The sequence below is a fragment of the Pavona decussata genome, unplaced genomic scaffold, assembly GCF_977016875.1.
Source record: "Pavona decussata unplaced genomic scaffold, jaPavDecu1.1 SCAFFOLD_2, whole genome shotgun sequence".
In the NCBI taxonomy this organism is placed as follows: Eukaryota; Metazoa; Cnidaria; class Anthozoa; order Scleractinia; family Agariciidae; genus Pavona; species Pavona decussata.
This window is the reverse complement of record NW_028145426.1, coordinates 2,142,592-2,154,724: the sequence shown is the minus strand read 5'-3', so window position 1 is coordinate 2,154,724 and position 12,133 is coordinate 2,142,592. Positions and strand designations below refer to the sequence as shown.

The 12,133-nt window shown below is 40.3% G+C and overlaps 1 long non-coding RNA gene across 3 annotated transcripts; it reads right to left on the bottom strand.

The window, feature by feature from the left end:
- Positions 1-308: 308 nt before the first annotated feature.
- On the bottom strand, positions 309-5,898 carry LOC146489969 (uncharacterized). Of its 3 annotated transcripts, none has more exons than XR_014865166.1 (4): positions 5,499-5,898; positions 4,536-5,189; positions 3,010-3,381; positions 309-792 (listed from the first exon to the last, which is right to left on the bottom strand). It is a non-coding gene; the product is annotated as an uncharacterized LOC146489969 (long non-coding RNA). The 3 variants fall into 3 exon arrangements; XR_014865172.1 differs by lacking the exon at positions 5,499-5,898 and having other exon boundaries at positions 4,536-4,719; positions 4,917-4,931; XR_014865175.1 differs by lacking the exons at positions 4,536-5,189; positions 5,499-5,898 and adding an exon at positions 3,902-4,473.
- Between the last annotated feature and the right edge of the window lie 6,235 nt (positions 5,899-12,133).

The window sequence follows — 12,133 nt, the reverse complement described above, 5'->3', positions numbered from 1 at the left end:
CCCGTTCAGACTAGTGCCCGTGCACAGGAACGGTACCCAAATACTACCCTTGGAGGTGTGTTCGTGCCCGGGTACGGTGCCCAGACTTTTGCTCGGGCACTGATAAAAAGCTATTTTCAGACCAGTGCCCGTGACCGAGAACCGGACATGGGTACCTAGTCTGAACTAGGCCTTAGTCTGTCTGGAATCTTAAGAGCTACTTGTAAATACAAGACAACAAGGAAATTATAACAACCTCGAATTTATGTCTGCGCGACTTCTTTCCTTTTTAAAAACAGTTTAATCAAGGAGAGGACGATTGTATCCCCTTGTTTCTAAACATAATTTTTACTTCCTTTTGATATACTATGGAACCATAGATGTGAATGATTTTGCGTGGACTCCGGTGAGGAGTATCAATTGAAATATTTATACAGTGTACAGTATGTACATAATGTCTGTGAAAACGTCTTCATTAAAGGCTCTCTCTGTAGCCTGACAGTCTTTTTACTTCAACGGCAAGGTTGTCACCCCGATACAAAAAATGATTTCTGTGTTCTCTTTTAAGATGGTCTGGGACCATCGACACACAACTCGCGGAATGATTTGAACGAATGCAAAATAGATAAGCGAAGCTTTCCTCCTTCCTCAGTAGTTCTGAAGGGAGGCGACAGAAAATTGTTTTTCCATTAGTCTGGTGACGACTGGTTGTGATTCTGTCGGACAAATGAGAAGACGCAACCCACAAACGCGTATGCTCTGCATGTTATTTAGAAATGTCTGCATTCGTTACGGCCTTGGTCTTCCAATGATCTGCAAAGCAATAGAGCACACCATCTTTAGTTTATTGCTTTCTCAAAGGGTCATTGTCTTGCATTCTTTATAACAACGCTTGCAATAGGGCAAGAAAGGACGAAAACCCTTTACCTGATCATTAGAGGGACTAAAACGTGGCGTTGATAAATCGAGAAGTATTTGTAGTGGGGTAAGAGTCACATTGGATTTATGTAATCTGTCGGTTAAACCATTGAAGATATTCCTCATATGAGTTCAGGGAAGGTTGACAATCAAAGAGAGCACATTCAATAGAAACGATCTTGTCATTCGTAACACATTTCACACAACCTGTTAAACCATAATAATTTTCAGGAATTATGGATTATTCTGTCAGTGACAAAGACATCATAGACACAGAAATCCGATTTCTTCCAACAGGAGTCGACCCTCCGATTCCTAGTTCTGATTCCTCTCCCACTGAACTACAGGAGTCTGGTGGAAGAAGGTGCATTAAACGTTCTTGCGACAAACATATTGCATACTGCCAAGATATGAATGTCGATGTGTGGGATATGCGTATATGGCATATGCATATTTTACTAGTTGTTCATTGGTCACCAGATTTTGATGCAACAATTTAAAATAACGTTGTCTTTAAACTATTATAGTGACACAAGAGGCTTGAAAAGGCGGGACACTCGTCCACGCGGGCCCCTCTGCCCGTCGCTCGGCTGTTTTGAGGGAGAGACCCCATTCCTACAGTTCACTCTAAGTACCTCTCCCCTACGTTGCTCTTGGTATTTCTTTAGACCACCTTCCATGAGGTGTCCATCTTCACACAGCACTTTTCAGAGCACCTGAAAACAGTTTGGGGCCGGAAAGAATATTCCCCCAAAATGCATTCGAAACTGCGAGTGTTGTTGGAAATGAATTCATGGGTGTATGTTATGAATCAATTTTTTCCGTGATTTAACGTTTTTCCCTTTGTTTTCGTGTGTGTCAATGTATGGACTTAAAGGAAAGGCTACAACAACAACAACAACAACAAGGTCCACAGTGCAATTTCAAGCGAAATATGTTACTCCAGGCGTTCATGGAGCTCATCAATATGCCCAACTCGCTATCATAGTTTGAAGATGTGAGTGTGACTTCAAATAGCCAGAATAGACTGCCGATTTCCGTTGTGATAGTCGCGACGATTTGAATACGTTTTAACGGGAGGGGATCATAATGGGATGTTAGCATAAAAGCTGGCTTTTAGGACCAACAATGGAATTGTGGTAAGTTTCGTGCTTGCCTTGCTTCGCATACACTGTGTTGGCGCTGTTGCGCGGCGTTTCAAAATTACACTGAATCAAATCAAGCCGTTCTAAAAACGCCATTAAGCAGCAGCTTTAATCATCGGTAATTCACTCAGGAAAAATCGCTTGGCCTCAGGCAGCATTGACGCATGTGATCGGATCTGCTTTGGGCGGTGCTTGGCAACATTTCACAATCGCAATCAAGTCGCCGTGAAATTGCCTTGAAATCAAAGGCAATTTCACATGCTCCTCTATTGAAAAACCGCATAAAAATCGCCCATGCAATTCGCGTTAACATTGGAAGATGACTACTAGAAAGAGTCTTGGACTAAATTCTGGACTGATCTGAACACGAGAGATCCCTCAAGTCAGCGTTTATACTAACATTAAACTCAAAAAACCTCAAAAATATAATGAAAAATGGCATAAAAAGCGCTTGGTCAAAGGAACTTGAAACAATATCAAATAATATAAAATAGACGGGTGACCAATAAAAACGTAGTCGACAAGGGAAATCTTATTCTTCACGCTGGAGTTTTGTCTCCATTTCAATAGCCTACTTTCGAGACCCTAATGACGTGAAAGGAGATTGAAAGTGAATTACAGCGAGCGAGTAAACGTTTTCTTGACCAGATGAAGTTGTAACCATTGGAAGACGTAGTCTCAATGTCTTTGGTACCTGCTGAACGCCGCTTTGAGAAACAAACGATCAAGTTTGCGGGCAAAATAATCCATTAAAATATTCCTTTGCTTGTTATCCTTAGGACATATTATACAAAGGCCGTTTTCTATCGGATTGACAAGGGCTTGGCGATTCCCGACAGGAAAAGCTGTACAGAAACATTCATTCATCGATTGTCATTATTGTCGTGCATCGCTCCAAAATTCGCTCTAGTGGCTTGTTACAACTCCTTGATTAAGCAAGCATAAAGAAATCAGAGACTTTACTCACCGAAAACGCTTTGATACCCTTACAACTGCACAATGTTACTTTTCTTGATCACGCCATTAGTGATGCTTAAATCCCTTATTTGAACAACTTGCACGGGTTGACTGTCCTCAGAAATAACATCCCCCATGTTATAGGCTGGCACGTAAGGTACGAATTGTCTTTTGTCCGCCTTTTGTTGTCCTTCGTCTCCGCTACCTGAAGTTTCATGTTCCTGTTTATTCTCTTCTTTGTCGTTGCTTGTTTTCTCGCTTACAGCTCGTCTATTCCTAGAAGGTCTCGGTGCGGCGTGAACGCAATACAGGATTATAAGTAAGCATATAATTCCTGTATGTAGCCTCATGATGAATCCGGGAAACCAATTCTCAATCTCGGCTGCCGGAAGACAAAACGATAATTATACTAGAGCGTAACTGTCCGCAACGCCTAAATTGCTACCGGAAACGAAAGAATTTTGCCCGTAGCATATTATTCCTATGGTATCAAGTAAGAGCAAAAGCACAACTGAGGTACACGGTTTAAAAAGGTTGAATAATTCATGATACGCAAGCGCGTATTTTATTGATAAGTCTTGGCACTGGAGTCCTAGAGAAAGCACTCTGGTTTTCTTGTACGGAACATATGTGGGCCCTCAACAATTTTACAGGCAATGGAGACGGCTATAAAGCCTTCTAACGTGATTATACTTTTCCTTATAAATGAATGTTGCAAGTCTTGTGCGATCCTCCCTTTCTTTGAAATATAGGTTGAAGTCTATAGTTTAGTAGGTTGTTTTAGGTGGATAACGGGTACCAAACAATGGGCAGGAACGAAGGCGTAGTCAGGCGATCAAAATAACTAAAAAGGCAAAGAGTCGAGACAGTAGTGATAGACACAAAATAAAATTTTTGCTTACTCAAACGTTAAAGTTGCAATAAATCGTTGGATGGTTTCCGCCCGTACCCACAGTATTTCCGTTAGCTTAATTTACTCATCCTTTGCTACCGTCCAGAAGAACAAAAGCTTAGTGATGAGATCTTGTTTGTGATTTTTCTCGTCTGAGCTCACTGAGCAAAGAATAGGACATCTGAATAAAAAAAAGTTGCTCTTAAAACGCCGTAACAGTTTTAATTGGCTGACCAAAATGAAAATATATTTTGCGAAGCCCTCCTTTTGTAAACATAGTGCCACTAGCCCGGCGGACCGTGTTCTTTTCAAACACGATTGTTTTCTCAAAGCGATCATGATAAAAAAATTCAAAACACAGGAACATTAAATAAAGAGACAGTTTTCATGATGGACGAACGCGGATGAATCACACTAAAAATATTATTTGTTTGCTTTGTTTTATAACGAGAGGGTATCGGCAAAGTAAGGCCATTCTATGCTATTCTAGAACTATCCCGGTTGATTGACTATTCCAGCAAATCGATGTCCTTTTAAGCGACAAGGTAACAATGCTGCTCTTGAAATAAATCGATTCTTGTACCCAACCTTTCCGATCCATCAGACAAGGGTTAAAAATCAAACAAAAGCGTGATTACACTTACCTGTGACCGGACTCACACAGTTGGGCTCAGAGGCGAACAGAAGAGCACGGGTTATGCGGGGTATCGACAATTTTGATTGGTCCAGCGATCGACAAATCACCGGTCCGTAATTAATTGTTACGCTATAGTTCGTTAAACTTAAAGAATGACCTCAATGCCAGATTGGTTTGAAACAATCCGCCACCTGCGAATAGAAAACACCAGCGACAAACAAAATGGTTTTGTTGACAAAGAGGTAATAAGCTCAGCCACCTCCTACAAACAATTCACTTTTAAAGTTATCAGTTCGAATGGTATTACCTAAAGGTACCAATCCCTGCCATTGAAAATGTTGGTGTTTGCATGAAAATCATCTTCAGACCTACGTCGTAATATAATCACCTTTCTTCTTAGGTCATTTTTCTCGTGATTTTGTGTTATACACCTTGCCGTCAGCTAAACAATCCCTGGATTTCGGCCGAGCATTTGATTTTCTCTGATTTGGATACAAGAAAACAAAGACTAGGATGATGCTGGATAATCCATGGGCAATAAAGATTAGTCACAGATGTTATTGCGCTCCTGAAATCTCGAGAAACTTCCTGCAGTCAATATCCCTTACCGTTTTGCAGGTACTGATCTGATTAAGAAGTGTCGCTTTTAATGGGATAATACCTGTGAAGAGTTTGATAAGTGCTAAAGACAATCAACTGTGATTTTTAATAACCACCAACAACAAAAAAGTCATGCCACTGGGAAACTCATTCGAAACTTGTGGATCAAACAATAGGCCATTTCCGAGTTGTTTAGTACCTCATTATGAAAGCGAGGCTAAGTACAAAGTTTATATTATGAAGCCAGGTTTTATTCATATGGAAACAAAACTAAAGCCTCGCTTTCACAATGAGGATTAGAGCAACTCGGAAATGGCCTATTACACCTCGCTTATATCAGTAGGTTAAAGGTTGGAGAAATATCACTTACTCATTCTTTCTTCACACATGGAAACTCCGTGATGTAGTAGCTGGCGCGTTGGACATTCGGTCACATTTTCGATCGGACGACTGCAAGATCGGTAATTTAAGGCTGAGTTTCAGGTGGACCTTTTGCCCCATACTACTCCATAATAACTCTACTGACCCAATGTAACAGAGAACTGCTGGAGAGTAACCCTGCGATGCCCTAGCATTCTTATCTCATACTGGTTCACACACGATTGTCCTTGTGCTTGTATCTATCACACAAGTGTGAATCCGGCCTAAGGGCTGCAGGCAATATTTAAAAATACTGCCAAACTGTGTTGTTGGATCAGACCAACCATCACAGAATCGCGTCCTTTCGCAGTCATATAAAGCTTGAGCCACACCCTGATTGGTCTCGCAAAGGGTTTATTATTCAAGCTTCCTAATAAGAATTTTACACCCCTTCCACTTCCCGTAGCCTATTATTAATCCAGCAACAGACCATCGTTAAGAAACAAGACATAGGATCTTAACTAACGAACGCTTCGCGAATCTGGTCCCTGATGTCTAAAGGTTGGCGTCCCCGCTATAAGCTATATCAAATAATTTCGAGAAAGGGCCTGAAAAGGGCCTGTTAAGAAAGTCTTTATCAGATCGGAGAGCTGATTACGTCCTGAAGGCTTGTTTACTCATGGGATTCCACAGCAATTTTTGTTGCCTTTTTAAAATGCAACTTTTGCCGCACTCAATTTGCAGTTTTTTAACCGCATGTGCAAACTAGCGGTGATTTTAACTCGATTTATGTGATTTATAGCCCTGATGTTGCAGGGGTTGCGACAGAAAACGTACAGCGATAACGCGTTGAAATCTGAAAAATTGCTGTCGGTTTTCACTTTTAATTAGACTCGCACGCCCAGTTTGACACACCTTTCCTAAATAATTCTCTCAGATTGAAAGCATTTATTTCTCTAAATCTTTAAGCAATAACCTTTTATTCCACTATTATGTCATTTCACCAAATAGGGCCAAGAGAACGCGCAAAATATGAGACTGTAATTAATACATTGTAGTGTCCCCGTTTGACCGGTTTAAAATAGAGCGAATACGAACGTAAAAGGTCGGAAAAGGAACAACAGTGACCGGACTGGACGAACCCAACTTTGACTTGTTTGGGTCCTTTGGACTTGAACTTGATTCCCATTTAATCTGGCGTCCATTGTTAATCCATCATCCCATATCTGGTTCAAGAAACAGGCTCTGGGAAAAAATTCGCTTAGTTCATTTATGAAATCCATGAGCGAGGCCGCCGGGTTGACAGGCAGGCACACCAACCATTCGGTCCGTCCGTATGTTCTAGCATGCTTTCTCGAAACTCTTATTAGAATTGCGAATCAAGTAGCAAGAAATGTTTAAGAGCATGACTTGTTTTAACTTGTTTATTTTTCTTTTCTCTTCTTTCTGTCTTTTTCATTTCTTTAGTACCTTATTTTGATAATCACTGACAATACTTAATAACCAGTTTTCATATCGACACAAAGGAACCATAGGCTGACCAACCTTTAAAAAAGCTCAGTATACCTTCGGAGCCTGCCGTATTTGGAATCATGTCGAACATAGAGTTAAGAAAGTTAATAAAGAGGAAGTGGACCAGCGGCACCTGATGTGCAGTGGTAGTTTTACTGATGTTAGCGTTGTGAGGTGTCATGAAGCGAGACACATTGCTCCATATGGTCTTCCATTGAATTGCACGCACGAGTAGCAGCATAAAGGGGTCTTGGTGTATTTCTGTATCGTGTAATCGGTTAGTGAGTCATATTTGAAATCTGTGGCGAATTGTAGTCCTCCTCAGCCAATAGACCCTTAACACTTGGCGGCCATGTTGAGGCTCGGGGGAATAAAAAGCTTTGTTTTCGCACGGCAAGCTTCGGCCAGACGTGAATTCAGTGCGAGGCCTGCCGTGTAAAAACAAAGCTTTTTATTCTTCTGAGACTCAATATGGCCGCTGTGTGATAAAGGTCTATCAAAAGGTTTGAAAAGCTTGAAATCTGGCTTTCTCACTCAATCAGATTTTTTAAGGATGAATTGACTGTCTAGGCAATTAGTTCACATGGACTTCAGCTGCCTCTACTTGTGCCGTTTACCTTATGATTTCATACGTGTATGAAGTTTGGACTTATTTTACTTCTTCTACAAGAAAGCAGTGGAAAAGAATTTGTCATTTCTGTATTTAAGGGGGGGGAGGGGGGGGGGGGTTCGAGGCAAAACAAGTGCTTTATCTAGAAAACGAGTAAGCGTTTCGGTAAATTTCAGGAATAAAACGAGTGGTAGAAATGGGCCCGATTATCACCAAGGACAGCAGCAAATTAAATAAACAGGCCAGGATTTGCAACCATGCCTCCCACGTCGACAGCTAGAAGGTGCCCAGGAGTATCCTTTGTAAGAGATTTGACTACTGCCAAGAGAGGGATTGCTACTGGCATGATCAACTACTGGCCTATTGGAACCCCTGAAGAAGTTTAGTTTTGTCTAACCGAAATATTGGGCAATAAAATTACCCTTCTTAGTTGTTCAATCACCCTTGAATTTGGTTTTACGTTTAATTGCAATATTGCTGATCCTGATCTGCACAAAGATCCGGCTGTTTGTACAAGTGGTCCTTGTGTTATTCAATAGTTACTAGCCAATTGCAATGATTTTAAAAACTAGTGCAATTCGATGTTTCTTTAAGTGTAACTCACATAAAATATTTGAACTTCACCAAATGTCAACAAATCATCCACCGGCCAGTAATGGTTGCCTTAATTCGCGGTGATATCTAATGAACTAACTAATAACAATTAAACATAAACATATTTTAGTTCCATGAAGCACATTGGGACAGGGAGTATAAGAAGGGCCAACCTCGTTCCTAAGGCTTTTTCCCTGGGAACGAGGTTGAAAAAGAGTATGGCCAATCGGAGAGAGGAATTTTGAGCACTAGATACAAATGGTCCATTCAGAAGCCTGGTCTATCTCCGTGGGATTTCACCAACATGCCCAAACTTTCTATCTGACGGTTCGGATGTGATGGCTGCCAGCCGGAGTTCTTGCGGTCTTTGATCGGTGCATTCCGCACTGACAAGTGCAAGTCAACCAGCCCCTGCAAACCGCACCAGAGCTGATTTCATCTCTAAAGTGGGGCAAGCAGAATTTAAGTACATAACTAATGAGTCTGAACACAGAACATACTAAGCACTAATTTGACTCTAATTTGTGTAATCCTGCATTAAATCCATAGTCATTGTTTTACGTTTAGAGTAACGCCCTAAGGATGCTTCACTTTCGAGGAGAAGGAGGCAACATTTCATTTCAACTCCGACCTGAGGTCGAAGGCAATTGCCTTTTTTCATAGAGAATCCATAAAGCCAGAGACTTGAAATAATCGTTCGCTGGGATGAAGTGGTCGAGTTCGAAGTTACAGTTAACAATTGGTTCATGCTGTAGCGTGCACTGTCGAGTTAGGGAGCACGCGGGAAGTTTGGAGAGCACGGAAGAAGCGTAAGAGTTGCCCGAGGCGATAGCCGAGGGCAACTCTAGCTTCTTGAGTGCTCTCCAAACTTCCCAAGTGCTCCATAACTCGATAGTGCACAGCTAAAAGCAATCAGCGAGCACTATCGAGATTTTGAGCACGCTGAAGTATACTGAATTTTGCTTCTTTAAAACGTGTTGATAACTTACCGGTTATCAAGGCTTTATGATGGTGCTTTTGCAGAAAAAAGAAAAACACTTAAGATCATCACTTAGCATGGTTTTGCACTCAGCCCTTCAATTGCAATTAAATTAGATAATAACCAACCCTTTACAATCACTCAACAAAAACTATCACCACCCTCTGTGGAATCAAGAGAAATAATGATTGATAACTTTTGTTAAAATTGGGAATATACTGTAGGCTACTTTTCAAAGAAGGTTGTTTTGTTGTTTACACTTGTTTTTACTTATAGACATTAATTTGCACTTGTTAAACTGTTTAAGAAAATTTTGATTAAATGAGATTGAGATGCTTAAGAATTAGTGCTCTTTTTGACATCTTCGTGTATTAAGAACAAATTTGTCCACACATTTTGGTGAGAGGCAGAATAATGCAAAAATGGACTTCTGGTTGATGTTTACATATCGCGTGTTCCTTTGCAATCCATAGCTAAAGTTTTCAAAACCCACAAACCCACATTGTTTGTTGAAGAGGTAAATGCTAATTACTCTAATTTTTAGTCCTTTCTGTTGGCATTTAATCTCTATTGGTTCAACTATCCAAATATTGTTACGATCACAGTTGCCTGTACTCTCCTTCGCAGCCGTTTTTTGACCGGAATGTAACGCAATGCGTCGATCGTCCGCCATCTTGGAAATTTCGAGTAAGTGTAAAAGGACGAAGCTTCTCAGTTAGTAACTGACAAAATTTCCAAGGTCTGCGCTTTCGAGGTCTGAAATTTCAAAATCTGCATATGATGGCGGTTTTCGCGGCTTAAAATGTTCAGAATTTCACCCTTCTTTACGGAAAATGCGGAGGCATAAAAAGTCTTATGAAAACGAAACTTGGCACAAATATTATTTCATTCTTATACTTTAAAATCGTGTAATAAGTTCCTTAAAGTTTTGTTTATAACTTATTAACTTATAAACGCAGTGACTCACCTCAAATATAAACAATGTCAATCTTGACGAATTTTGTGCCCGTTTATGCTCGCTGTTTTCCCGACTATACATTTTAAGCCGCCTCAACCGCCATCATATGCAGATTTTAAACTTTCTTAAATTTTGGCCGTAAAATAAATCGTTGGAACCTTAAACTATTTTTCCTTGAATAACTTCACCCAAAGGTATGTTTTCGCGCAATAAAAGAAAAATTGATTTTTCGTAAGCGTCCTCCGATTCTCGACGCTCTCAGAAAGTCGCTCTTAAAATTCTCCTACATTTTATGTATTCCTTTTATGGAAGACGATGATGATAAGCATGAGAAGGAGAAAGAACAAGGAGGTGATGATTTGGCTGAAAAAGAGAAGTCGAGGGACGAAGACTCAGATAAAACGAGTGTAAATAAGGAAGTTACTGAACCTTGTGAACAGGTAAAGAGGGCTATAATGCACTGCATCCACTATGATGCACTGACTACTCATTCTTGTTTTCTTTGAGTCAACTAGTCAACTCGGCGCTTTTCCGAGATCAAATGAGGCTCATATTTTATATTTTTTCCATCTCACGTAACCTTGAATCTCATCAACCAACTGTATATTAGTACTGTTAAACATCACCCAGGAGGGATGAAACAGGGAAGGGGCGAGTCATCCGGGAAGTTTGTGTCAAAGTCACTTCAAGCTCGGTCCTGGCGTGGAGTACTAAAAGAGGATTTTAAACTTATGGACGTTGTTGATTGCCCATGTGTTTAAAGAAAATTTCCTTCTGCGGCTGCCTTAATACGCCACATTGAAAGATTCCACTATGAAGAAAAGGATACTTTCACTTTCTCAAAGCACACCACTTTGGATCGACCTACAAGTCCGCATCGCTCAGTTCAGACAGAGTTAAAAAGAAGATATGGCGTAAGACAAATGTCGGAAGAGATTTGTCCAACGTGCGGAAAAAAGTTTTTGTGTCTAAAAAAAGGTGTTTACGAGAACGGAGGAGAAATTATGGTCTACTCCGATGATATGTCTGTTTGTGACGATTGTGAGAAATATGAAGTTAAACAAGGCTAAAACATAACACAAGAAGCAAAACAATACCAGATAACTATAAAGTTGAAATGAATTAGAACTTGTCTTGCCCTTCTATTTTGGGTAATCTGCATTAAACTTTTAAAGCATATTTTTGCATATTAAAACAAACAATAAAGGAAAATTTCTTATCCTCTGATCTTTGAGTGCACCTTGTGTTGATGGATTGGATTGTACACTATTTCATTAATTACTACTTACAGAGATGTTATATTAGTCAAACTTTTTTTCCCATTTGAGGAAAACAAAGAGTAATTTTGAACAACTTTTTTTTGACGGTCAAATTAAAACTACTGGAAGATCGCCATTTTTTGACGTCTGCTTGGCATTGATTTCAAATTTCTTCAATAAGCCTGAGGAGGAGGAATGGGAAAGAGGTGATGATTTGGCTGAAAAATGGGAAGTCAGGGGACAAAGACTCAGATAAAACGAGTGTAAATAAGGAAGTTACTGAACCTTGTGAACAGGTAAAGAGGGTTATAATGCACGGCATCCACTATAATGCACTGACTACTCATTCTTGTTTTCTTTGAGTCAACTAGTCAACTTGGCGCATTTCCGAGATCGAATGAGGCTCATATTTTATATTATTTCCATCTCAGGTAACCTTGAATCTCATCAACCAACTGTATATTAGTACTGTTAAACATCACCCAGGAGGGATGAAACAGGGAAGGGGCGAGTCATCCGGGAACTTTGCGTCAAAGTCACTTCAAGCTCGGTCCTGGCGTGGAGTACTAAAAGAGGGTTTTAAACTTATTGACGTTGTTGATTGCCCATGTGTTTAAAGAAAATTTCCTTCTGCGGCTGCCTTAATACGCCACATTGAAAGATTCCACTATGAAGAAAAGGATACTTTCACTTTCTCAAAGCACACCACTTTGGATCGACCTACAAGTCCGCA